At 37.9% G+C, this 26,084-nt stretch overlaps 1 protein-coding gene and 1 non-coding gene across 2 annotated transcripts in view; one reads left to right on the top strand and one right to left on the bottom strand.

Annotated features, from left to right (window-relative positions):
- The window catches only part of SEMA6D (semaphorin 6D), a 442,188-nt gene extending 422,014 nt beyond the window's left edge, over positions 1-20,174 (bottom strand). Inside the window, exon 1 of the mRNA XM_049782464.1 lies at positions 20,163-20,174. The gene's annotated coding sequence lies outside the window, so the exon portion shown is untranslated. The remainder of the gene's footprint in view (positions 1-20,162) is intronic.
- A 3,583-nt stretch (positions 20,175-23,757) lies between these two features.
- On the top strand, positions 23,758-23,970 carry LOC126021372 (small nucleolar RNA U3). Its single transcript, XR_007499900.1, has one exon. It is a non-coding gene; the product is annotated as a small nucleolar RNA U3 (small nucleolar RNA).
- The last annotated feature ends 2,114 nt before the right edge of the window (positions 23,971-26,084 follow it).

The following is a 26,084-nucleotide window of genomic DNA, read 5'->3' as shown; positions in this document are numbered from 1 at the left end:
GCTAGGCCCAAGCAATGCTGCATTGCTGGAACAAATACTGAACTCAGCCACAACAGCAATAGCTATACTGAGCTCTTAAGGGTTGTGTCCCCTAGATAAAAAGAGGGCTCCACAAGTAAGTATGCAACCCCTAGGAATCACTGCTTCCTGTCAAGAGAGTATGTAAGATTTGTCTCTATAAGTCCCAAGGTTCCATATTTGAAACACATGCCAAAATTTCCTGTATTACCACAGTGTAGTTCTGGGGGCCAAGCACTGTTAGATGTTATATTCATGGCTCCTAGTCATTATAAACCTAAGAAACACAAGATCACAATGCCCAAGCATGAACCTTTGACTCAGTTACTGAGTCTCAGAGCGATACTATCACTTGCTTGGGCACTCAAAAGGGTGTGTGCATACCTCACTGATCAGAAAGAGAAAATCTGGAACACAATTTTATCTACGATTGTGTCCAATAGAATTAAGTGTCTTAAAATGAATTCAAGTAAAGAAGTGAAAGATCTATAGAGAAAAATCCATAAGACACTGTTGAAAGAAATAGAAGACACAAAGATACCAAGTTCCAATGTATGGAATGGAAGAATTAACATAAATTAAAATGAATATATAGGCTATATCACCTAATGTATAATATAGATTTAATACAACTTCTTTCAAAACTGTAATGGAATTCTTAATAGAAAGAACAAAAATATAAATTCATTTGGAGCTACAAATACATTGAATAGCAAAAGTACTCCTGAGCAAAACTAATAAATATGGTGTTCTCACACACTTCTTGACATCAAACTATAATGAAATTTATAATTTAATTTATAATAAAATTGCATGACATTAGAATCAAAATTGCATGCAGAGATCAGAACAAAATTGAGAGCCCAGGAATAAAAGTACATACATATGCAAACTAATGTACCCTAGGAGTATAGAATGAAGAAAGAGAAGTCTCTTCAATAATATATCTTGGGAAAACTAGACAACAGTGTGCAACCGTGTGTATAAAATCGGGCCATTATTTAATACCATAGACAAAAACTACAGAAACACAACACCATCTTCACTAGCACTAGACAAAATTAATTAAGACCAATATGTACAACTTTAAAACAAAAATTTTCTCAGGAGTAAACCAGACAATATATTACATTTCTTGACATCAGACAGATGACATCAGCAAGAAAGAAAAATAGCAAAAAGAACCAGTTATTATATTATGTCAAACCAAAGTACTTAATAACCAAAGATAGACACTTGCATAATAAAAATATCTTTGTACTGAATATAATGCTCCATTTTCATATTAAATATTTGGCAAGGCAGTATTAATTCAAATATCCAAAAATCCTTAGCATTCAACTACAATAAAACAAGATTTAAAAGACATCATAAGGGGCCAGAGCGATAGCGCAACAGTAGGGCATTTGCCTTGCATTCAGCTGACCCTGGGCAAATCTAGGCTTGCTTCCCGATGTCCCATATGGACAGGAGCTATTTTTGAGTACATAGCCAGGAGTAACCCCTGAGTGTCCCCGGGTGTGGCCAAACAAACAAACAAACAAAGCATGATAAGTAAAATAAGTCAGGAGGACAAATGCCATATCATTATTTGTGGAATATAGAGAAACCAAACAAGGAAATAGACATATACCAAAAAATGACAAACTTTTGACCTTAGAATACAAAACAAATTACCAAACATTAGAGTGAGATGAGGATGAAAATTGAACTAGAAGTGGCATAGGAACAGTGATAGAAGTTCTTGGACATTTCGGTGGTGGTGGGTACATTAATTTTGCACAATAAAACATAAATTTTGACACTACTTTAAATATATTTTCTAAGTTATAATAAAATACAAATAAAATTAAAGAAGATCTAAATAATAACTTCTCCAAAAAAGACAGAGATGATTAATATAAGAAGTTCTTCATCTCTTAATTTTAGGGTAATATAAACCAAAACACTGAGAGATATAAAAGAAAGACTAAGTGCTAGAGAGGATGTGAAGATAGAATAAAACTCATACATTAGTGCTAAAAATATAAATCAGTACCACATTAAGGAAAATAGCATTAAAATTTCTCAAACCATTAAAATTAGAATCCCATAGAAAATGGTCATCCTATTCTGGTGTTAGCTCAAATAATAAAAAAATCTTCGGAGAGCATAAAAACCGGCTAACCTTTGCAAAAGCTGGCTCCCTGTGTGTGACACCAGGCGGGGAAAATCCGCGAAAGTACACCGGCCCAGTGGGGCTCAGCTGTGAAAGACTGTGAGTGTGACCTGTCTATGTCTGTCTACTGTCCTCTTGCGTGAAACTCTTGCGAGTGGGGCAAAAAGAGCCTTCAGAAACCTTGCTCGCCCAGACGCCATTTTCAGGGAGGGACTTCAGAGCATAAAAACCGGCTAACCTTTGCAAAAGCTGGCTCCCTGTGTGTGACACCAGGCGGGGAAAATCCACGAAAGTACACCGGCCCAGTGGGGCTCAGCTGTGAAAGACTGTGAGTGTGACCTGTCTATGTCTGTCTACTGTCCTCTTGCGTGAAACTCCGCTTCGCTACGCGGCCATGCACTCTTTCTAAGGAAAGAACTCCATTGCAACAAGAAGGAAAAATCACACTAAGAACGGCGCTATATCACAGAAGCAAACATTTCTCTCTGGACTGTCTTCTCTGTTGCATGCTCGGGCCTAAGATTTGACCCAGTGTGAGGCTTCATCCACGGAGGACTCCCCTCCCTTAGAGGCAAGTCAGCCCATCCAGAAAGGGAGGAGCCAGAGGAGTGTGCTGCCTACATCATATAGACAATGAATACCACCACAACACGTAGAAAAACCCACAATACAAGTGTGACAATGGGGAAACAACGCAGGCCAGCATCAGACATAGAGAATGAAGATGACAATTCTGAGGACCAGATAATGACTGAACAACTAATCAACCTCTCAGATAAGGACTTTAGACTAGCAATATGGAAGGTGCTCAACAGACTCCAAGAAACCATGGATCGAGTTGAACAGAACACTAATAAGAACCAAGAAAATATGAAGGCAGAAATGACAAAACTCCTAACTGAAATAACATGTCAACTAACAGGACTGAAAAAGTCAGTAAACGAAGTGAATGACAAAATGGATAAGCTCTGGGACAGGGTATCAGAAGCTGAGAATAGACTTGGTGCTGTGGAAGATGAGATACATAACAATTCCATACAGCAGGAGAGATTGGACAAAAAACTTAAAGCAAATGAGCAGACAATGGAAAAATTAGTCAAAGAATGGGAACAGACGAAAATAGAAGTCTATGATAAGATCAACAGAAACAACTTAAGAATCATTGGAGTCCCAGAGACCCAGGAAGAAAATTTCCAGGAAGAATCAATGGTCAAGAACATCATTAAAGAGAAACTTCCAGAGCTAAAGAATATATGTGATCAAATCCTGCATGCCCGAAGAGTACCAACCAAAAGAGACCCCAGAAAAACCACCCCAAGACACATCCTAGTCACAATGACAAATCCCACAGATAGAGACCGAATTCTGAAAACAGCAAGATCAAAAGGGGAAATCATGTTCAAGCAAGCTTCCCTGAGATTTACAGCAGACCTGTCACCAGAAACACTCAATGCCAGAAAGCAGTGGTGGGATATTGTGACAAGACTGAATGAAATGAATGCTTCACCCAGAATACTATACCCAGCAAAACACACTTTCCGGTTTGATGGAAGAATACATGGTTTCACAGACAAAAAACAGCTCAGAAACTTCACAGACACAAAACCAGTCTTAAGAGAAAAACTGAAAGACCTAATCTAAGACAAGACTACTCAAAAGACACACCAAATTTTGAAAGATGGCGTTAAATCCCAGGACAATTCTTTCTCTCAACGTCAATGGACTAAATGCACCAGTTAAGAGACACAGAGTGGCTAAATGGATCAAAAAACTCAATCCAACCTTCTGCTGCCTACAAGAAACGCACCTGAATAGTCAGAACAAACATAGACTCAAAATAAAAGGCTGGAGAAAAGTTATCTAAGCAAACAACACCCATAAAAAAGCTGGAGTGGCCATACTAATATCAGATAATGCAAACTTTATACTCAGGAAGGTTGTAAGGGACAAAGACGGACATTTTATATTAATCAAGGGGTACGTAGAGCAGGAAGAATTCACTCTCCTAAACATATATGCACCGAATGAGGGGCCAGCAAAATATTTAGTACAACTGTTGACAAATCTGAAAAATAATATCAACAACAACACAATAATTGTGGGGGACCTTAACACGGCTTTGTCAACACTGGACAGGTCAACCAGACTGAAACCCAACAAGAATATACTAGACCTGAGGAGAGAAATGGAAGAAAGAGGCCTAGTGGATATATATAGGACACTCCATCCCCAGAAACCTGGATACACATTCTTCTCCAATGTACATGGGACATTCTCCAGGATAGACTACATGCTGGCACATAAAACATACCTCCATAAGATCAAGAGGATAGAAATTTTGCAGACTACCTTCGCTGACCACAAGGCTCTGAAATTATTTGTGAACTCCAAAGGGACTCAGAAGAAACACTTTAACACCTGGAAGTTAAACAGCCTCATGCTCAATAACCAGTGGGTCCGAGATGAAATCAAGGAGGAAATAAAAAAGGTTCCTGGAAACAAATGACAATAAAGACACAAACTCTCAGAACTTATGGGACACAGCAAAAGCAGTACTGAGAGGAAAATTTATAGCTTTGCAAGCACACATCAGGAAGGAAGAAGGAGCTTACCTGAGTAGCTTAATGACACAGCTAATAGAACTAGAAAATTCTCAACAAAAGGACCCAAGAATAGGAAGACAGAAGGAAATAACAAAGCTGAGAGCAGAAATCAACGAAGTGGAAACTCAAAAAACAATCCGAAAGATCAACGAAAGCAGAAGTTGGTTCTTTGAAAAAATAAACAAGATTGATAGACCACTGGCAAACCTAACAAAGAAAGAGAGAGAGAGAAACTTGATAACTCGTATCAGGAATGAAAAAGGAGAGATCACTACTGATATGACAGAGATTCAAAGGGTAATCAGAAACTACTTTGAAAAACTCTACGCCACTAAAAATAAGAACCTGGAAGAAATGGATAAATTCTTGGACTCTTATAATCTTCCACGGTTGAAGGAAGAGGATGTAGCATATCTAAACACCCCCATCACCATTGATGAAATTAAAACAGTAATCAAATGTCTGCCGAAAAACAAAAGCCCAGGTCCAGATGGATTCACTAATGAATTCTATCAAACTTTCCAAGAGGAACTACTGCCAATCTTGGCAAGACTCTTTCATGAAATTGAACAAACAGAAACACTTCCAAATAGCTTTTATGAAGCCAACATCACCTTGATACCTAAACCAGACAGAGACGGTACCAAAAAAGAAAATTACAGACCAATATCACTGATGAATGCAGATGCAAAGATCCTCAACAAAATCCTGGCAAATAGGATTCAATGCCTCGTTAAGAAGATCATCCACTACGATCAAGTAGGTTTCATCCCAGGAATGCAAGGATGGTTTAACATCCGTAAATCTATCAACATAATACACAACATCAATAACAAGAAAAATAAAAACCACATGATCATATCAATAGATGCAGAGAAAGCATTTGATAAGGTCCAACACCCATTCTTGATCAAAACTCTCAGCAAGATGGGAATGGAGGGAACCTTTCTCAATATAGTGAAGGCCATCTACCACAAGCCAGTGGCAAATATTATCCTCAATGGAGAAAAACTGAAAGCCTTCCCTCTAAATTCTGGCACAAGACAAGGCTGTCCTCTCTCACCACTCCTATTCAACATAGCACTGGAAGTACTTGCTATAGCGATTAGGCAAGAAAAGGATATCAAGGGAATCCAGATAGGAAAGGAAGAAGTCAAGCTCTCACTGTTTGCAGATGACATGATACTCTACTTAGAAAACCCTAAAGACTCTATCAAAAAGCTTCTAGAAACAATAGACTCATATAGCAAGGTGGCAGGCTACAAAATTAACACACAAAAATCAATGGCCTTTCTATATACCAATAGTAATAAGGATGAAATGGACATTAAGAAAACAACCCCATTCACAATAGTACCACACAAACTCAAATATCTTGGAATCAACTTGACTAAATATGTGAAGGACCTATACAAAGAAAACTATAAAACTCTGCTCCAAGAAATAAGAGAGGACACACGGAAATGGAAACACATACCCTGCTCATGGATTGGCAGGATTAACATCATCAAAATGTCAATACTCCCCAAGGCATTATACAGATTTAATGCGATCCCTCTAAAGATACCCATGACATTCTTCAAAGAAGTGGATCAGACACTTTTGAAATTCATTTGGAACAATAAACACCCTCGAATAGCTAAAGCAATCATTGGGAAAAAGAATATGGGAGGAATTACTTTTCCCAACTTTAAACTGTACTACAAAGCAACAGTTATCAAAACAGCATGGTATTGGAATAAGGATAGGTCCTCAGATCAGTGGAATAGGCTTGAATCCTCAGAAAATGTTCCCCAGAGATACAACCATCTAATTTTTGATAAAGGAGCAGGAAATCCTAAATGGAGCAGGGAAAGCCTCTTCAACAAGTGGTGTTGGCACAATTGGATAGCCACTTGCAAAAAATTAAACTTAGACCCCCAGCTAACATCATGTACAAAGGTAAAATCCAAATGGATTAAAGACCTCGATATCAGCCCCAAAACCATAAGATATATAGAACAGCACATAGGCAAAACACTCCAGGACATTACAGGCATCTTCAAGGAGGAAACTGCACTCTCCAAGCAAGTGAAAGCAGAGATTAACAGATGGGAATATATTAAGCTGAGAAGCTTCTGCACCTCAAAGGAAATAGTGCCCAGGATACAAGAGCCACCCACTGAGTGGGAGAAACTATTCACCCAATACCCATCAGATAAGGGGCTAATCTCCAAAATATACAAGGCACTGACAGAACTTTACAAGAAAAAAACATCTAACCCCATCAAAAAATGGGGAGAAGAAATGAACAGACACTTTGACAAAGAAGAAATACGCATGGCCAAAAGACACATGAAAAAATGTTCCACATCACTAATCATCAGGGAGATGCAAATCAAAACAACGATGAGATACCACCTCACACCCCAGAGAATGGCACACATCACAAAGAATGAGAATAAACAGTGTTGGTGGGGATGTGGAGAGAAAGGAACTCTTATCCACTGCTGGTGGGAATGCTGTCTAGTTCAACCTTTATGGAAAGCGATATGGAGATTCCTCCAAAAACTGGAAATCGAGCTCCCATACGATCCAGCTATACCACTCCTAGGAATATACCCTAGGAACACAAAAATACAATACAAAAACCCCTTCCTTACACCTATATTCATTGCAGCTCTATTTACCATAGCAAGACTCTGGAAACAACCAAGATGCCCTTCAAGAGACGAATGGCTAAAGAAACTGTGGTACATATACACAATGGAATATTATGCAGCTGTCAGGAGAGATGAAGTCATGAAATTTTCCTATACATGGATGTACATGGAATCTATTATGCTGAGTGAAATAAGTCAGAGAGAGAGAGAAAAACGCAGAATGGTCTCACTCATCTATGGGTTTTAAGAAAAATGAAAGACACCCTTGTAATAATAATTTTCAGACACAAAAGAGAAAAGAGCTGGAAGTTCCAGCTCACCTCAGGAAGCTCACCACAAAGAGTGATGAGTTTAGTTAGAGAAATAACTACATTTTGAACTGTCCTAATATTGAGAATGTATGAGGGAAATGTAGAGCCTGTTTAGGGTACAGGCGGGGGTTGGGTGGGGAGGAGGGAGATTTGGGACTTGGGTGATGGGAATGTTGCACTGGTGATGGGTGGTGTTCCTTTTATGACTGAAACCCAAACACAATCATGTATGTAATCAAGGTGTTTAAATAAAAAAAAATTATGCATTAAAAAAAAAATCTTCGATATATATGTTCACTTCCAAGATCATTACATCATTGTATATAGTAGATAAACCTGAAGATAACCTAACTATACAAGACTGAAAAGGAATAAAGAAGCACATGTATTTATATACTAATAGTTAATAGAGACCAAACAAGGGAATAGACAATATTAAACAATGTCAAGCTCTTGACCTTAGTATACAAAACTAATTGACAACCATTAGGGGGCAGGGTGGGGATCAAAGATGAATTTGGCACATATATTAATAATTATTGGCCCCTATATTAATATATTAATTGTATAATATTCAACCAAAAAGAAGGATGGTTTCATTGATTGTAATATGCTAAAAATTAAAAATAGAACTAGCATATACTCAGATAGTCTAATGATGAAATATGCATTCAAAAGAACCTAAATCAGGATATCAAAAGGATATCTTTACTCCTAATTCATAGTAGCAGTATTTGTAACAGTAACTATGAAAATAACATGATGGTTAAAGGATAAAGAAATAGTGTATAGGGCCAGACCGGCGTTGCTCAGGGGTTACTCCTGGCTGTCTGCTCAGAAATAGCTCCTGGCAGGCACAGGGGACCATATGGGACACCAGGATTCGAACCAACCACCTTTGGTCCTGGATCGGCTGCTTGCAAGGCAAACACTGCTGTGCTATATCTCCGGGCCCACCCTTAGCACTCTTAAGTGTAGCTCTTGTGTTCCTTGAGCACAATAGAGCCTAGCACTGCACAACTAAATTTGTCAGACCCACCTTACTTGACTGATCAGTATCAGGAACAGCCCCCCAGAAACATTTTTGCCTCTACCAGCACAACTATGATAACTTGCCCCTATGATAAGTAATTACTACACAAATTAGAGTACAGTCCACTCTAAATTAGAAGGACAAACCAAATATAACATCATGGACTTAACTGGAACATACTTTGCTAAATGAAAGACAACAGTTACAGAAAAGAAATAATATTGCATGCTTACAATGATGAGGTATCTACAATAGATTTTTTACAGAAAAAGAAAAAAAATGTTTTTCAGAGCAAGAAGTAGAAGGGAAAATAGGAAACTGTTCAATGGTATAAAGTAACACTTTTACCAAATAAGTTCTAAAAATGTCTTTACAATAGAGTCTATTTGCAACCATATAATTTGTGCACTTACACATTGTTGATAGAAGATCTCATGCTAAGTATTATTATCACAAAACAAAAGCAACCAAAAAATGCTACCAAGGAATAAGATGGATTTTGAAGGTAATTGATATATTTATATCCTTAATTATGGGGATAGAATAACAAGTATAGGCACACTTATTTATTTGTATATGTGCAATATTTTGTCTAACAATTATATTTTAAAAAAAGCTGTAAAGAAATACTAAACACTAAAGAAGCAAAATGATTAAGACTTGGTACCTCCATGTATTCAGCAAGTTGCATAGCTATTTAATAAAGCCAGCAACTACTTAAGGAATGCTGTGTACATAAGCATTTCATTGATACTCTGTGAGAAGAATATGATTTTAAGTTCACTCTGAAGTCATGTAACACTGGCTGCAGTAATATACTTATAAATTTAAGATTTAATATCATATAGTCCTTGATAGGAGCAATAAAGATCTGGGATGTTTAGAAATAAAAATGTAGTTGATATACTACTGGGAATACAGTTAAATTCTCTAAACTATTGAACAAACGTCCCATTGCTACTAGATGATTTGTTTTTGATATACCTCTCCAAAACTGAAAGCAGAAAGTCTACAGGCTAAAGACATTTTGATCCAAGTGGCAGTGTGGTGGGTACAGATCTGTCTTCCTCAGGTCCTGGTTGTAAGTCTGTCTTGCGAGTATTCTGGCTTCTTCTGCACTCACTTTATTCCATAATCCCATAAACAAGACAACAAGCACACAGAAATGCAGCCAGAATGCTTGGCCTTCTATTCTGCTTCTCGAGCCAAAGGGAAAGACAGCCACCTTCCAGGGCCTAGACAACTAGGATTTAAGCTTCCTCCCCACTGTCCTCCACCTCCTCCTATTTCTCCTCCTCCTTTTTGAATCCTTGCCAGACAGCCTGTGGACAGCCCTCTTGGGCTTCAGCCTCTCCTAGCAGCTGGGAAACAATCAGCCTTCCCAGACCCCTGAAATTTGTTCAAAAGTTTCCCCTCTCCCACTCAAGAACTAGAATTATGAGATTATAAATATACCATAACAAAATGGTCATTAACAGAGGTTTTGAGAGACCAAAGTAAGACTTTGTAAGTCTTACTAAGTAAGTAAGACTTTCTGAGTCAAAGAGAAAAAAATAAACGACATATTTTTTTTTTTTATCAGTGTCTTCATGGTTTTCTGTATCTTGTTGATGATCAGAAAAAGTCATTACCCTCCAAGGAATTTCAGGAGTAGGAGATACATATATGATATCTATTCAAAGATACTCTTAATTGGTTTTATTTTATGACAACTTTCTTCTTGATCATTAATCCCAATTCTCCAATGCATGAAAAATTTAAGTTGATACTTGATGCAAAGATCTCAGTATTTGTACCAGATCTCTATTTCATATATCTACTTCCTACGGACTTGATGAGACAGCAGTTAGAGATACTCATTCTTCCAGATTATATTAATAGATGCCAAGGGACTGGAGCATATTTATTGGATTTGAAAGGGATGTGGATTTTCTCCAAGCTTGGCCTTTGTGACTCTTGGCCCATGCACCTCTCTGTGTGAAGCTACCATGCTGTCTGGAACTTCTTTGCAGTTCTGTATACAATACCTAGGGACACCAATATAATTAGCAAAGCGTTTTTTCTTTCTGGTTGACCCTAGAGAAGATATATTGCCTGAATCTCCCCATCACGTTCTTTCTTTTCTAGTAAGTTTTGACGAACTTGAGAACTCCTTTGAGAACAAAGGAGTAATTTTTATTACTAACATATCTTAATGTGACATCCGAAATAAGCCCCCCAAAATGCATTTTAGATCCTCCTTTTGTAAAATTGATTTCAATCTACTCTATGTCTGCAGAATAGTCAACCAGGCAAGTAATTTTTGACAAAAGCATATTCAACATAAAAGTGAGTTGACTTTCTAACTTAATTTGTAGAGTCCAATTCTAATTATCAGATCATTATTCTGAAAAAAAATGTGAAGTCCTGTTTCACCCAAACCTCCTTCACATACTACTGTGTTTCATTTGATAGTCGACAGTTTTATTTTATTAGTGCCATTCATAGTTTTTGGATGAAAATGCTGGAACTTGGAAAAGAACAAGCCAACAAAGCAATCTATTACTCATTTTTCTAAAGTGGCCAAATTTTACCTTATAAAAACAATTAAACCTCTTTTTATTCCTCCCCCAACAAAGAATTATTCCCATATATTCCTGGGTCCATTGTGTTTGAGTTGGATAAACCAATAGGCAAACAGTAGAGACACTAATTTGAGCATCTTTACTTTCTCTCTTCCAAATCTACCTATTTATATAGTACATTTTTACAAAATTTTCCTTGAAAATAAGAAATATTGGAAAATTTATACTTCTATTTCACACTTTCTACTTAAAAGATTAAGAGCAAAGTGAACAATATAATAGTTTTTAGGCACCTTCAAATGATAAAAGTTTTGAGGGATCCTGCAGAATATTATAGATTACCACATTAATCTACTAGCAAAGATGATACCCTGTGATCCTTTGTGGCCCAATTTTTGTGTCTTAGGACAAAATATTAAGAAACCTGGACTAATTAAATTTCACACTCCTTAAATAACCCTTTTATTGTGAGAAAAAGTCAAACCTTAGCTGCTCCTGTGGTTTTGGAATAATAGACTCTAGATAATTAGAATAAAGAAATTGTTTTTACTTGGTTGGGTTTTGTTTAAGATTTAATCTGGCAGTGTTCAGGCTAACTCTTGGTTCTCTGCTCTGGGATCTCTCCTGGTGGGTCTCAGAGGACTGTGTATGGTGCCATGGTTCAAATCTAGGTTAGCTGCATGCAATACAAACTCTTTATCCACTGTATACTATTGCTCCAGCCTCAGGACAAGGGAAATTCTAATCTGCGCAGTTCCACTAATTTCCAAGATGTATATTTTCACACATGTGTATGTATCTGTGTGTATACATACGTGGACATACCAAACATATACCAAACAAAACTCTAATCACCTGAGGTTGCTATGTTTCAGGAATTACCTGCCTTTCTCCCTACTTATTTAACCCAGATGTTACTATCAAAACTTTTCTTAGTGACTGTGTCAAATGCCCTCTTCAGAGAGGTACTTTTATTGTAAGATAAAAATAAAGTGCAAAGTAAAAGCAGTTCTCCTTGATAATCTTTCCTCCAAGTCCCAAGCTTTTTTTTTTATTAATATCTTTATTTAAATACCTTGATTACAAATATGATTGTAGTTGGATTTCAGTCATGTAAAGAACACCCCCCTTCACCAGTGCATCATTTCCATCACCAGTGTCCCAAATCTCCCTCCTCCCCAGCCACTCCTGCCTGTACTCTAGACAGGCTTTCTACTTCCCTCACTCATTCACATTGTTATGATAGTTCTCAGTGTAGTTATAGTTCCCAGTCTTGAATTAATGTCACTATGTACCTAAAATATTACTGTGAATAATTTGTTATCCACTTTGGTCAAAATAAAAATTATAATTAAATAATAATAATTAAAAAAAGGTTAACATAGATCAGCCTCCCAGTTGCTCTTTACTGCCACCTCATGGAGACCTACTTTTTTTTTAAGATTTTTTTTTTCTCTTTATTTGGATATCTTGATTACATAAATGATTGTGATAAGGTTTCAGTCCTATAAAGATCACCCCTCTTCACCAGTGCAACATTCCCGCCACCAAAGTCCCAAATCTCCCTCCATCCCACCCCCCCCCCACCAGTACTCCAGACAGGCTTTCCAGTTCCCTCATTCATTCACTTGATTATGGTAGTTCTCAGTGTAGTTATTTCTATAACTGTGCTCATCACTCTTGTGGTGAGCTTCATGGAGTGAGCTGGTGTTCCAGCTCTCCTCTAATTGTCTCTGAGGATTGTTACAAAAATGACTTTTATTTTTCTTAAGACCCATAGATGAGTGAGACTATTCTGCGTCTCTCTCTCTCCCTCTGACTTATTTCACTGAGCATGATAGATTCCATGTACATCCATGTATAGGAAAATTTCATGACTTCATCTCTCCTGACGGCTGCATAATATTCCATTGTGTATATGTACCACAATTTCTTTAGCCATTCGTCTGTTGAAGGGCATCTTGGTTGTTTCCAGAGCCTGGCTATTGTGAATAGTGCTGCAATAAATATAGGTGTGAGGAAGGGGTTTTTGTATTGTATTCTTGTGCTCCTAGGGTATATCCCTAGGAGTGGAATAGCTGGGTCGAATGGGAGCTCAATTTCCAGTTTTTGAAGAAACCTCCATATCGCTTTCCATAGAGGCTGTACTAGACGGCATTCCCACCAGCAGTGGATAAGAGTTCCTTTCTCTCCACATCCCCGCCAGCACTGATTGTTCTCATTCTTTGTGATGTGCGCCAATCTCTGTGGTGTGAGGTGGTATCTCATCGTTGTTTTGATTTGCATCTCTCTGATGATTAGTGACGAGGAGCATTTTTTCATGTGTCTTTTGGCCATTTGTATTTCTTTTTTATCAAAGTGTCTGTTCATTTCTTTTCCCCATTTTTTGATGGGATTAGATGTTTTTTTTTTGTAAAGTTCTGTCAGTGCCCTGTATATTTTGGATATTAGCCCCTTATCTGAAGGATGTTGGGTGAATAGTTTCTCCCACTCAGTGGGTGACTCTTGTATCCTGGGCACTATTTCTTTTGAGGTGCAGAAGCTTTTCAGTTTAATGTATTCCCATCTGTTAATCTCTGCTTCCACTTGTTTGGAAAGTGCAGTTTCCTCCTTGAAGATACCTTTAGTCTCAATGTCATGGAGTGTTTTACCGACATGTTGTTCTATATACCTTATGGTATCTGGTCTGATATCAAGGTCTTTAATCCATTTGGATTTTACCTTCGTACATGATGTTAACTGGGGTCTATGTTCGCTTTTTTGCAAGTCGCTAACCAGTTCTGCCAGCACCACTTGTTGAAGAGATTTTCTCTGCTCCACTTAGGATTTCTTGCTCCTTTGTCAAAAATTAGGTAATTGTATGCCTGGGGAATGTTCTCTGAGAACTCAAGCCTATTCCACTGATCTGAGGGTCTGTCTTTATTCCAATACCATGCTGTTTTAATAACTATTGCTTTGTAGTACAGTTTAAAGTTGGGGAAAGTAATGCCTCCCATTTTCCTTTTCCCTAGGAGTGCTTTAGCTATTCGAGGATGTTTATTGTTCCAGATGAACTTCATAAGTGTTTGATCCACTTCTTTGAAGAATGTCATGGGTATTTTTAAGGGGATCGCATTAAATCTGTATAATGCTTTGGGGAGTATTGCCATTTTAATGATGTTAATCCTGCCAAGCCATGAGCAGGGTAAGTGTTTCCATTTCCGTGTGTCCTCTCTTATTTCTTGGAGCAGGGCTTTATAGTTTTCTTTGTATAGGTCCTTCACGTCTTTGGTCAAGTTGACTCCAAGATATTTGAGTTTGTGTGGCACTATTGTGAATGGGATTGCTTTCCTGACTTCCATCTCCTCCCTATTATTATTGGTGTATAAAAAGGCCATTGATTTCTGTAGGTTGATTTTGTAGCCTGCCACCTTGCTATATGAATCTATTATTTCTAGAAGCTTTTTGGTGGAGTCTTTAGGGTTTTCTAAGTAGAGTATCATATCATCTGCAAACAATGAGAGTTTGACTTCTTCCTTTCCTATCTGAATTCCCTTGATATCTTTTTCTTGCCTGATCGCTATAGCAAGAACTTCCAGTACTATATTGAAGAGGAGTGGTGAGAGAGGACAGCCTTGTCTTGTACCCGAATTTAGAGGAAAGGCTTTTAGTTTTTCTCCATTGAGGATAATATTTGCCATTGGCTTGTGGTAGATGGCTTCAACTAGATTGAGAAAGGTTCCTTCCATTCCCATCTTGCTGAGAGTTTTGATCAAGAATGGGTGTTGGACCTTATCAAATGCTTTCTCTGCATCTATTGATATGATCATGTGATTTTTATTTTTCTTGTTGTTGATGTTGTGTATGATGTTAATAGATTTACGGATGTTAAACCATCCTTGCATTCCTGGGATGAAGCCTACTTGGTCGTAGTGTATGATCTTCTTGATGATGCATTGGATCCTATTTGCCAGGATTTTGTTGAAGATCTTTGCATCAGCATTCATCAGGGATATTGGTCTGTAATTTTCTTTTTTGGCAGCATCTCTGTCTGGTTTTGGTATCAAGGTAATTTTGGCTTCATAAAAGCTGTTTGGGAGAGTTCCCTTTTTTTCAATTTCATGGAAGAGTCTGGCTAGGATTGGTAGTAGCTCCTCTTGAAAGATTTGAAAAAATTCATTAGGAAAACCATCTGGGCCTGGGCTTTTCTTTTTTGGTAGATGTTTGATTACAGTTTCAATTTCCTCATTAGTGATGGGGGTGTTTAGATATGCTACATCCTCCTTACTTAAATGTGGAAGGTTATAAGTGTCCAAGAATTTTTCCATTTCTTCTAGGTTCTCATGTTTTGTAGCATAAAGTTTCTCAAAGTAGCCTCTGATTATCCTTTGGATCTCTGCAATTTCTGTTGTGATCTCCCCCTTTTCATTTCTGATACGGGTTATCAGATTTCTCTCTCTCTCTTTCTTTGTGAGTTTTGCCAATGGTCTATCAATCTTGTTTATTTTTTCAAAGAACCAGCTTCTGCTTTCGTTGATCTTTCGGATTGCTTTTTGGTTTTCCACTTCATTGAGTTCCGCTTTCAGCTTTATTATTTCCTTCTGTCTCCCTATTTTTGGTTCATTCTGTTGGTCATTTTCTAATTGTTTAAGCTGCGCCATTAAGTTATTCAGGTATGCTCCTTCTTCCTTCCTGATGTGTGCTTGTAGAGCTATAAATTTTCCTCTCAGGACTGCTTTTGCTGTGTCCCATAGATTCTGGCAGTTTGTGTCTTCATTATCATTTGTTTCCAGGAAAGTTTTGATTTCCTTTTTGATTTCATCTCGGACCCACTGGTTGTTCAGTAGCAGGGTGTTTAATTTCCAATTGTTAAAGTTTTTCTTCTGTGTGGCTTTGTAGTTCACATCTAATTTCAGAGCCTTGTGGTCAGCAAAGGTAGCCTGCAAGATTTCTATCCTCTTGATTTTATGGAGGTATGTTTTATGTGTCAGCATGTAGTCTATTCTGGAGAATGACCCATGTACATTGGAAAAGAATGTGTATCCAGGTTTTTTGGGATGGAGTGTCCTGTATATATCTACTAGTCCTCTTTCTTCCATAACACTTTTCAGGGCTAGTATGTTTTTGTTGGGTTTCAGTCTGGTTGACCTATCAAGTGTTGATAGGGCTGTGTTGAAGTCTCCCACAATGATTGTGTTATTATTGATTTCTTCTTTCAGATTTGTCAGTAATTGTATTAGATAATTTGCTGGTCTCTCATTGGGTGCATATATGTTTAATAGTCTGATTTCTTCCTGTTGCACATATCCCTTGATTAGTACATAGTGTCCATCTTTGTCCCTTACCACTTTTCTGAGTATAAAGTTGGTGTCATCTGATATTAATATGGCCACCCCAGCTTTTTTCAGGGTGTTGTTTGCTTGGATAATTTTCTTCCAACCTTTGATTTTGAGTCTATGTTTGTTCTGACTATTCAGATGTGTTTCTTGTAGGCAGCAGAAGGTTGGATTCATCTTTTTGACCCATTTTGCCACTCTGTGTCTTTTAATTGGTGAATTTAGTCCATTGACATTGAGGGAGATGATTGTCATAGGATTTAATGTCATCTTTGTAGATAAGTTTGCTGTGTTTGTTGGTCTCTCTTGTCTTAGAGTAGACCTGTCAGTTTTTCCTTTAAGGCTGGTTTATCTTCTGTGAAGTTTCTGAGCTGTTGTTTATCCGTGAAGCTGTGTATTCTTCCTCCAAACCTGAATGTGAGTCGGGCTGGGTGCAGTATTCTTGGGGAGGCATTCATTTCATTCAATCTTGTCACAATATCCAACCACTGTCTTCTGGCCTTGAGAGTTTCTTGTGACATGTCTGCTGTAAGTCTTAGGGAATGCTCCTTTGAATGTAATTTCCCTTTTTGATCTTGCTGCTTTCAGTATTCTATCCCTATCTATGGGATTTGTCATTGTAACGAGGATGTGTCTTGGTGTGTTTTTCTTTGGGTCTCTTTTAGCTGGTATTCTTCGGGCATGCAGTATTTGATTGCATGTAGGCTTTAACTCTGGGAGTATCTCTTTGATGATGTCTTTGACAGTTGATTCTTCTTGGAGATCTCCTTCCTGGGTTTCTGGGACTCCAATGATTCTTATGTTGTTTCTGTTGAGTTTATCAAAGACTTCTATTTTCATCTCTTCGCATGCCTTGAGTACATTTTCCATTGCCTGTTCGTTTGTCTTAATGTTCTTTTCCAATTTCTTCTGTTGTGTTGAGCTTTTCTGCATCTCATCTTCCAGTACTCCGATTCTCTCCTCAGCTGCTGATACCCCGTTGGCGAGGCTATCCATTGTGGTTTTCAGTTGAGCAACCGTATTTTTCAGATCTGTTATTTCAGTTTGGAGTTTTCTGATTTCTGTTTTTGTGTTCTCTTCAGATCGATCTATGCTCTTTTTGAGGTCTACAAACATATTCCATATTTCTACTCTAAACTCCTTATCTGAAAGGTTAATCAGGTGGTTGTAATTTATTAGATCAACCGAGCTTTCGTCTTCATTCTCTATGGATGGTGTTTGCCTGCGAGTTTTCCCCATTGTCACGCTTGTAGTGTGGTTTTTTCCTGCGTGTTGTGGTGGGGTTCATTGATTAGGAAGAGTTCGCGGCTGCAAAGGGAAGCGAAGCGGCTGAGCGCTTCTGTTGCCTCTAGTTGCAAGTCCTCAGAGTGAACAAAGGCAGGGCAAGGTAGAGCGATCCCGCAGCCCCAGAATGCAGCTGCTCACCAGCTTCAAAATGCAGTTTTTTAGGGGTGCACTCCCTAGGCCCCTGAGGAAACCTTCGGAAGTTCAGAAGCACAGTTTCAGGCAGACAGAGATAGGAGTTTTCCCCTAAGTCCTCAGAGTAAACAAAGGCAGGGCAGGGCAAAGCGATTCCGCGGCCCCACAATGCAGGCACTCACCAGCTTCAGAATGCAGTGTTTTTGGGGGTGCGCTCCCTAGGCCCCTGAGGAAACCTTCGGAAGTTCAGAAGCACAGTTTCAGGCAGACAGAGATAGGAGTTTTCCCCGAAGTCCTCAGAGTGAACAAAGGCAGGGCAGGGCAAAGCGATTCCGCGGCCCCACAATGCAGGCACTCACCAGCTTCAAAATGCAGTGTTTTTGGGGGTGCGCTCCCTAGGCCCCTGAGGAAACCTTCGGAAGTTCAGAAGCACAGTTTCAGGCAGACAGAGATAGGAGTTTTCCCCGAAGTCCTCAGAGTAAACAAAGGCAGGGCAGGGCAAAGCGATTCTGCGGCCCCACAATGCAGGCACTCACCAGCTTCAGAATGCAGTGTTTTTGGGGGTGCGCTCCCTAGGCCCCTGAGGAAACCTTCGGAAGTTCAGAAGCACAGTTTCAGGCAGACAGAGATAGGAGTTTTCCCCGAAGTCCTCAGAGTGAACAAAGGCAGGGCAGGGCAAAGCGATTCCGCGGCCCCACAATGCAGGCACTCACCAGCTTCAAAATGCAGTGTTTTTGGGGGTGCGCTCCCTAGGCCCCTGAGGAAACCTTCGGAAGTTCAGAAGCACAGTTTCAGGCAGACAGAGATAGGAGTTTTCCCCGGAGTCCTCAGAGTAAACAAAGGCAGGGCAGGGCAAAGCGATTCCGCGGCCCCACAATGCAGGCACTCACCAGCTTCAGAATGCAGTGTTTTTGGGGGTGCGCTCCCTAGGCCCCTGAGGAAACCTTCGGAAGTTCAGAAGCACAGTTTCAGGCAGACAGAGATAGGAGTTTTCCCCGAAGTCCTCAGAGTGAACAAAGGCAGGGCAGGGCAAAGCGATTCCGCGGCCCCACAATGCAGGCACTCACCAGCTTCAAAATCGGAGACCTACTTTTTAAGAAGAATTAACTGTTGTAGCCTCTCATAATCAAAGTGCACATAAATGTTTGAGCATAACAATAGAGATACTAAACTAAGTATGATCATATATAGGGAATTAATCAACAAGTACTATGAGAAAAAAGAAAAAATGCTTGGAAGAATGGAATCATAAAGCAGAAAGCCTCATATTTTTCTCAGGGGAATCATAGTTGTTTTTATTTTGAAGACCAAATTTATCAATAGAGACATCTAAGAAATGTCATAATTAAAAGCATTGGAAGTCAGCAATCATTTAAACACAGTCTTAGGAAAATTCATAGCTATGTCATATAAACCTTATGGAGGTTCATGGTTATAAAAGTTCATGATTATGGTGGTATTTGTCCTCATTTTATGCCATTTATACTGTTGGAATTATACTGCTGTCTACCCTGATCTTCCTTTCGAACTTATCCAGTTAGCTTATCCAAGTTAGCTTGGTCTTTTTTGGTAGTTTGTTATTTCCATTCTTGCTAATAGTTCAAACTCAGAAGTATTTCCATCTCTCCACACCAAAATTTCAACCTGCTATTAATTGTTTTCCAAGTGAAGCCAATGCAACATATAAATTTTGTTACAGAAATAATATAAACTACATTAATTTATATTTGGAAACACCCAAAAACATTTCTAGCATGTCTTTAAAAAGTAGGGGGCCTAGATTATGATTCAAAAATGTATGCTTGAAGTTCCTTTATTATACAGCTTCGATCTCACTTTCTGTTTCTTTCTAAACAGTCAAAAGGTATGTAAATGATAATAAAATTTAAATTTTGACCTTCCTAAATCAAGAATCCACTCTAATCAGTTAACCCAACCTGACCACTTACTTAGATAAGCATGTCTAATTCTACTATGAGATAAAAATCCAGATTGGATAATATTTGCCTAATATGAATAAATCTTAAAAGATCAAACTTAACTCAATTAGTAATGTACACCTTTAGAAGAAATACAGTTGTCAAATATACATGTCTTACTGTCTGGAGTCTTGGCCTTCTTCAGGATTCCAGGTTGTCAATCTGTGGTCAAGAGATCCAAGACTGCATTCTATCAGACATAGAAAAACAAAACAAAAGTATTCACAATAAATGCAGCGAAAGTCATTGCTAAAGATTCCAGAGAAAGACAAAAATAATACCAATTTATCTCAGAGGTTCCAAGATGATCTTCAACCAAATAAAAAAAAAAAACGATTTATAATGTAGGTGAGACAACAAAATTTATTTAGGTAGTAGCCACATGAAATGGCTATTGCAGGTATAAAAAATGTTATATTTGGTAAAACAGGAAAGGAGTCAGAGATATAGAAAAACAGGTAAAACACTTGCCTCACATATAACTAGCATTAGTTTGATACCTGGCATCCCATATGGTCCCCCAAACACTGCCAAGAGTGATCACTTAATGCAGAACAATAAATAACCCCTGAACATCTTTGGGTATACCAAAAAACCAATCAATGAAAGGGACTTTTAAGACATGAAAGTAAGGCTTACTAAGGTGTCCAAGACAATATTATTTTCCTCATAACAATTCTAATGGTTTTATGGGAAAAAAATCTATTTTAGTTACTATGTTCTACTAGGCTTTGCTAATTTCTCCATTCAAAAACTTAGTAGTCCTTCACTATTCAAGTATCATTAATTTATCAAGTTTGCTGTCTAGCATTTATTATAGGCCACAAGAGTTTCCATTGTTCTACTGGCAGTAGTGATAAAGAATGTCCATTTCCCTTTCAAAACAAACCTAAATTTCAAAGTAAGTCAACTTAAAGAAAATGTTAGGCAAATAAGGTACATTTGATATAAATATAAGAAAATCATCAATAAAATTATTTGATCAGGAGGCCTCAAACTATGGCCTGCGAGTCACACACCAAGGACGTTGATCAGGCCTGCCTCTGCCTTTCATTCTTAGCAGCTGACTCCTCTCTGGGCCCACAGTGACCATTTGTGAGATGTGCACACACTCTCTGTCTCCCCTTCTCTCTGTCTCTCGTCTCTTCCTCTAAGTCTCAGGTAGGGGTCCTAAAACGATGACTGAAGGGCCACTATTGTTCACAGACTTTTTTTTTTTTTTTTTACAATAGTCTAGTCAGTGAACCAAGGCACAATGAACTGGCCCCTATTTAAAAGTTTGAGGACCCTTAGAATAGATGATGAAATTTGTGTAGTAAGTTTATTTATGTAAATTAGATAGAATTTATATACACAAGTAAAAAAGGGGGGCAGAGAGATAGGACAGCAGTAGGGCGTTTACCTTGCAAGTAAACCCAGGAACAATGGTGATTTGATTCCTGGCATCCCATATGGTCCCCTGAGAAACTGCCAGGAGCAAATGCTGAGCTCAGAGCCAGGAGTAACCCCAGAGTGTCACTGGGGATGACCCAAAAACAAACAAACAAATAAACAAACAAAAGGAATTACAGAGTCTAGAGCAGTGGCGCAAGTGGTAGGGCATTTTCCTTGCATGTGGCTAACCTAGGACTGACCCTGGTTTGATCCCCAGAAGTTCCCTGTAGTCCCCCAATCCAGGACCAATTTCTGAGCACATAGCCAGGAGTAACCCCTGAGTGTTACCAGGTGTGGCCCAAAATGCAAATATAAAATAATAAATTTTCATACACAAGTGAGATCGGAAGGTACATTAACAAAGTCAAGTTTTTTTTATTCTGTTTCTTTTCCTCTTTTTTCTTCTTTTTTCATCACTGATTGAAACATGAAGCCAGACAAACAAAGTGCCATTTGCTTTGTCCCTGACTAAAAGCTGCTAAGAGAAACATAAACAATCAGGTGTCCCTTTGACCATTGCAAGGAGGTAGGGGGAATATTTTTTCTACCCTTATCTCTAATATCTATCACAATGCACGGCAAAGGTAAAAATGATATTTTTAAATACATATAAAAATAAGAAAATATCTTCTAGGCCTTATAAAATATATTGAGAAGTCTGAGCTGCTAAAGATCCTGGGATAGAAACTTGTTTATCATTATAACTCTAATATGTTATACTTATCTTTGCTCTAATTAATAATTAATTATGAATACTCATTAAATGTATAATTAGATTAAATTTCACGTGTGTCTATATATTAATTATATTATATATTATATCTCTATATTAATTATATACTATATTGTATTCACATACACTCATAAACCTACATCTAAATTATTAGTACGATTAAATTAAAAAGGAGGTTGAAGTTGCTAATTTTCACTATTCTCAGCAAGAAGACAGAAGTTTTTAGAGCAGCAAGTGGTAAATAGTAGTATGAATCCCTTTTAAATCTCACATGTGTGTGGCCCTCTGTTCCACCATATACCCATGCCGTCTCATATGTCAGTATTATAATTTCTCATACAACAGAAGAAAGCAAACATACTTCTCTCCATATCATATAGCCCATATTCCAGTACTGGAAAAGATTTTCACTTATTTTCTTTCTTTTAGCTTCTGGTGGAAGAACCTTGACAGAGGACATCAATGCTGCCAATTTCCGATAGATAAAGAACTAAATTTTTCCTTAGTATTCTGGGAGAAAATGAAAGAGACACTTCCTTTCCTTCTTTTAATGCTAAATCTTTACAATTTTCATTTCCAAATTGTTATTCTCACAAATTTTCTAATATCCTTGCCTTTTCAGCTTATTTCTAATGAGAACTCACTTAGTAAAGATCTATGTCAATTCTCATGTAGGCTGCATATTCTAACAAGCATTAATATAAGTACCAACATGTTTACATCATAATTACTTTAATTTCCTTGGCCCTAACCAGAACTGGAGTGTGTCATTCCATAATGTTTTCAGGAGTAAGAGATGATTACTGGTCCATGAAACATAAATTACAATAAATGCTTAGAAACTTGGCACACCATTTCTGAAATAAAATCCCAGTTCTACCTCAGGGTGGATTCAAGATTTGTTATGAACAAATTTTGATTTTATTTTTAGGTCTTCAGGCTTTCATATAACAAGTAAGAATAAAATGATGTGGGTTAATGATTGATTTAAGGCACACCAGCAAAGCTTAGTGTGTATATAGTACAGGGGTTAAACTCGGGTCTCTTGCATACAAAACATTACTGTACTGATTAAACTATATTTTCAGTCCCAGAGATCAAAATTAATACCTGTATGTTTCTCTTCTTTTTGCTTTTTTCTTGGGGAGGGCACCCAGTGATGCTCAGGGGTTACTTCTGGCTATGCACTCAGAAATCACTCCTGGCTTGGGGGACCATATAGGATGTCGGGGGATTGAACTCCTGACCGTCCTAGGTTAGTACATGCAAGACAAATGCTATACCACTTGAGTCACCTCTCCAGCTGCACTATCTGTATGTTTCTACACAAAAACTTACAAATAGTACCACCTTAGATGCCTGAAAAATATGCCATGTAAAGAGAGTCTTGCCTTCACAAAACCACTAAGCAAATATTTGTAGAACTGGCAAGATGTTGGCCAGAACTTACCGTGAAAAGTAAGGGATTTTTCATTCCATAGGCAATGAAGAGCTTGGCACATCTAACAATGTGGAAGAGCAAGAGTCTAAGAATAAGAATTTAAATGCAAGACTCTACTTTCAGAGATCATTTCTATAGTATATGATAGAGAAGTATCTCTGATCATGTAGAGCACCCAAAGCCATGAGAAGGAGCTAGAGCGTCCTCTCCTGAGCATGAAGTCGGCTCAAGGTGTCACTTCTGCGACTACCTTTGGCCATTGATGATTGTTCTCACTTTCCTCTGGAAAGGGTAGAGGGAGAGGATGCAGTCTGAGTGGTAAAATAAAAAAAATAATTTAAATGTTATGAACATTTATTTACACATATATGACAGTACGAAAGTCTGTATTGGGGTACTTATTGATAACTAGGCAAGAGGCCATGGTAGAATTAGAGTTTGAAGTTAGAAATCTTGTCTACGTGATTTTATAGGGATTATTTCCCGTTTTCTTTTGTAACAGGGGTTTATATACTAAGTGATCAAGGAGTATCTATTGACTAATATGCACTAAGCACAGTGAACAGAGAACAGATAAAAGGACATATTTTATTTTTTGTTTTGTTTTGTTATTTGTAACATAAATCACCACGGTTTGTGAGATCACCCCAACACACCTATCTCCACCCTCAGGTCTGAAGAGGCAGGGTTGCATTGAAGAACTAATAAGCCAAGCAAGTCAGAGGATAGTCATGGAGTCAGTCTCAGTCTCTTGGCCTTTCACTGTGCACCAAGCCAAATTCTCTTTCTTTATTCTCAGTACAATTAAACTGGGTGGGGAGGATGGGATAAGATCCAGGTTGACTTTTACATGTAAATGAGCTAGGTGAAAAGAAAAAAAGGAAATTGTTAGAATGCCTTTGTTTTAAGTTAATAGCTGGGTATCATCTTACAATTTCACCCTTTCTGTTAAAAACAAACAAAAACAATTTTAGAAAGGCTGCAAAAGCTTTGTTTTACTATTCTCCACCAGAGGCAGGAACCCCAGATCAGAATTTATAAAAGTGGCTGTTATTTTTGCATAGGCACAGTAAAAATTGGCTCTACAAGTCTCAAAGTTTAGATTGTATGCATCATTCTCAAAATAATCAGCTTATTCCATATTTTTATTTTATACATAACACAATTTTTTCATAGACTTTTCTGAACATAAACATTTGAACATTGGACATTTCTGCAGATATAATTAATTTGAAATTCCTTCAAAATTCTTACGTCAAACACTGTAATAGGAGTTTAGAATATCTGAGTTACTTTTCCATAACTTTCCTAAAAAAAACTACATAAAAATTTGAATATAAGTTTGAAAATAAGTTTTCTAAACAATTTTATAATGAGCATTATAATAAGTAAGAGTCTAAGTATACACTATAATAAGAAGAGTCTATAGTATCCTCTTTATCATAGATTTCAGTGAACAAAGATGTTAGAAGTTTTTTGCAGACATAATTTTGAGAATAAGTTAATAAATAACATACATGATCAAACATCACAGCAATTGGGAAACATTCCCAATTAATAGCTGAGAACAATTAAAAAATTTAACATTATGCATTTCCCCAGAAATATGTAAACTAATATTAAACCACTAAAATTTAATTAAATTTTTTCTGTTTGCAGCGAGGCATAAAAAAAAACAGTAAATTTAAGATTTATACAGGTAAAACACACATTTTAACCATCAATATAGTGACCTATATAAAAAGGATTGAAATATTAACATAGAAGGAAGATGTAGAAGGTTCTGAAAACAGCTTCTCCTCAGTTGGGCTTTGGCTGGGCTTGGATTCTCCATTTTCTCATTCTGTAGTAGGCTGATGAGGTCTCCTAGGATGAAAGGCCTTCGGTTCCTGAGCTGGAATCTGGGAGGACCTGCTCATCTCCATGCTGTTCTCCACACCCTCAAATGGGGCTTTCTCTTTGGCATTTAGCCCATCAATGATTTTGATAAGATGCTGCAGGTAGCGGGGCCCAAGTTCTTGCACAAAGCATCTTTGGTAAAAGAAAGGCAGTGGGCCTTGTCATTTGGGATATTGTCCAGAGTAATTAGCTCTCTCATTAACTACCTGCTTCTGTCCCACTTGTGGGGTTTTCTGCTACGTTCAAAACAGGGGCCATGTGTATCGATGCTCCAGTAAAGGGCACTGCACACTCAGTACAGTTCAAGGAGGGTGTCATGAAGATTATTCACCAGAGGGTCAAATCGCTCGCCATTGTTGGGATCTTCTCAGGTCCTCAAGTCACTATGAGAGCACTGGTTGTAAAATAAATCCCCACAGTTTGTGAGATCACCCATATACCATGTCTCCACCCCAGGTGAATGGGTTTGAAAAAAGTAATATATAAACCAAGCTAATCAGGAGAAAGCCATGAAGTCAATCTGAATCTCATGGTC

The sequence above is a fragment of the Suncus etruscus genome, chromosome 10, assembly GCF_024139225.1.
Source record: "Suncus etruscus isolate mSunEtr1 chromosome 10, mSunEtr1.pri.cur, whole genome shotgun sequence".
Taxonomy (NCBI): Eukaryota; Metazoa; Chordata; class Mammalia; order Eulipotyphla; family Soricidae; genus Suncus; species Suncus etruscus.
Note: the sequence above shows the minus strand (reverse complement) of the source record. Positions and strands in the feature narration are given on the sequence as shown.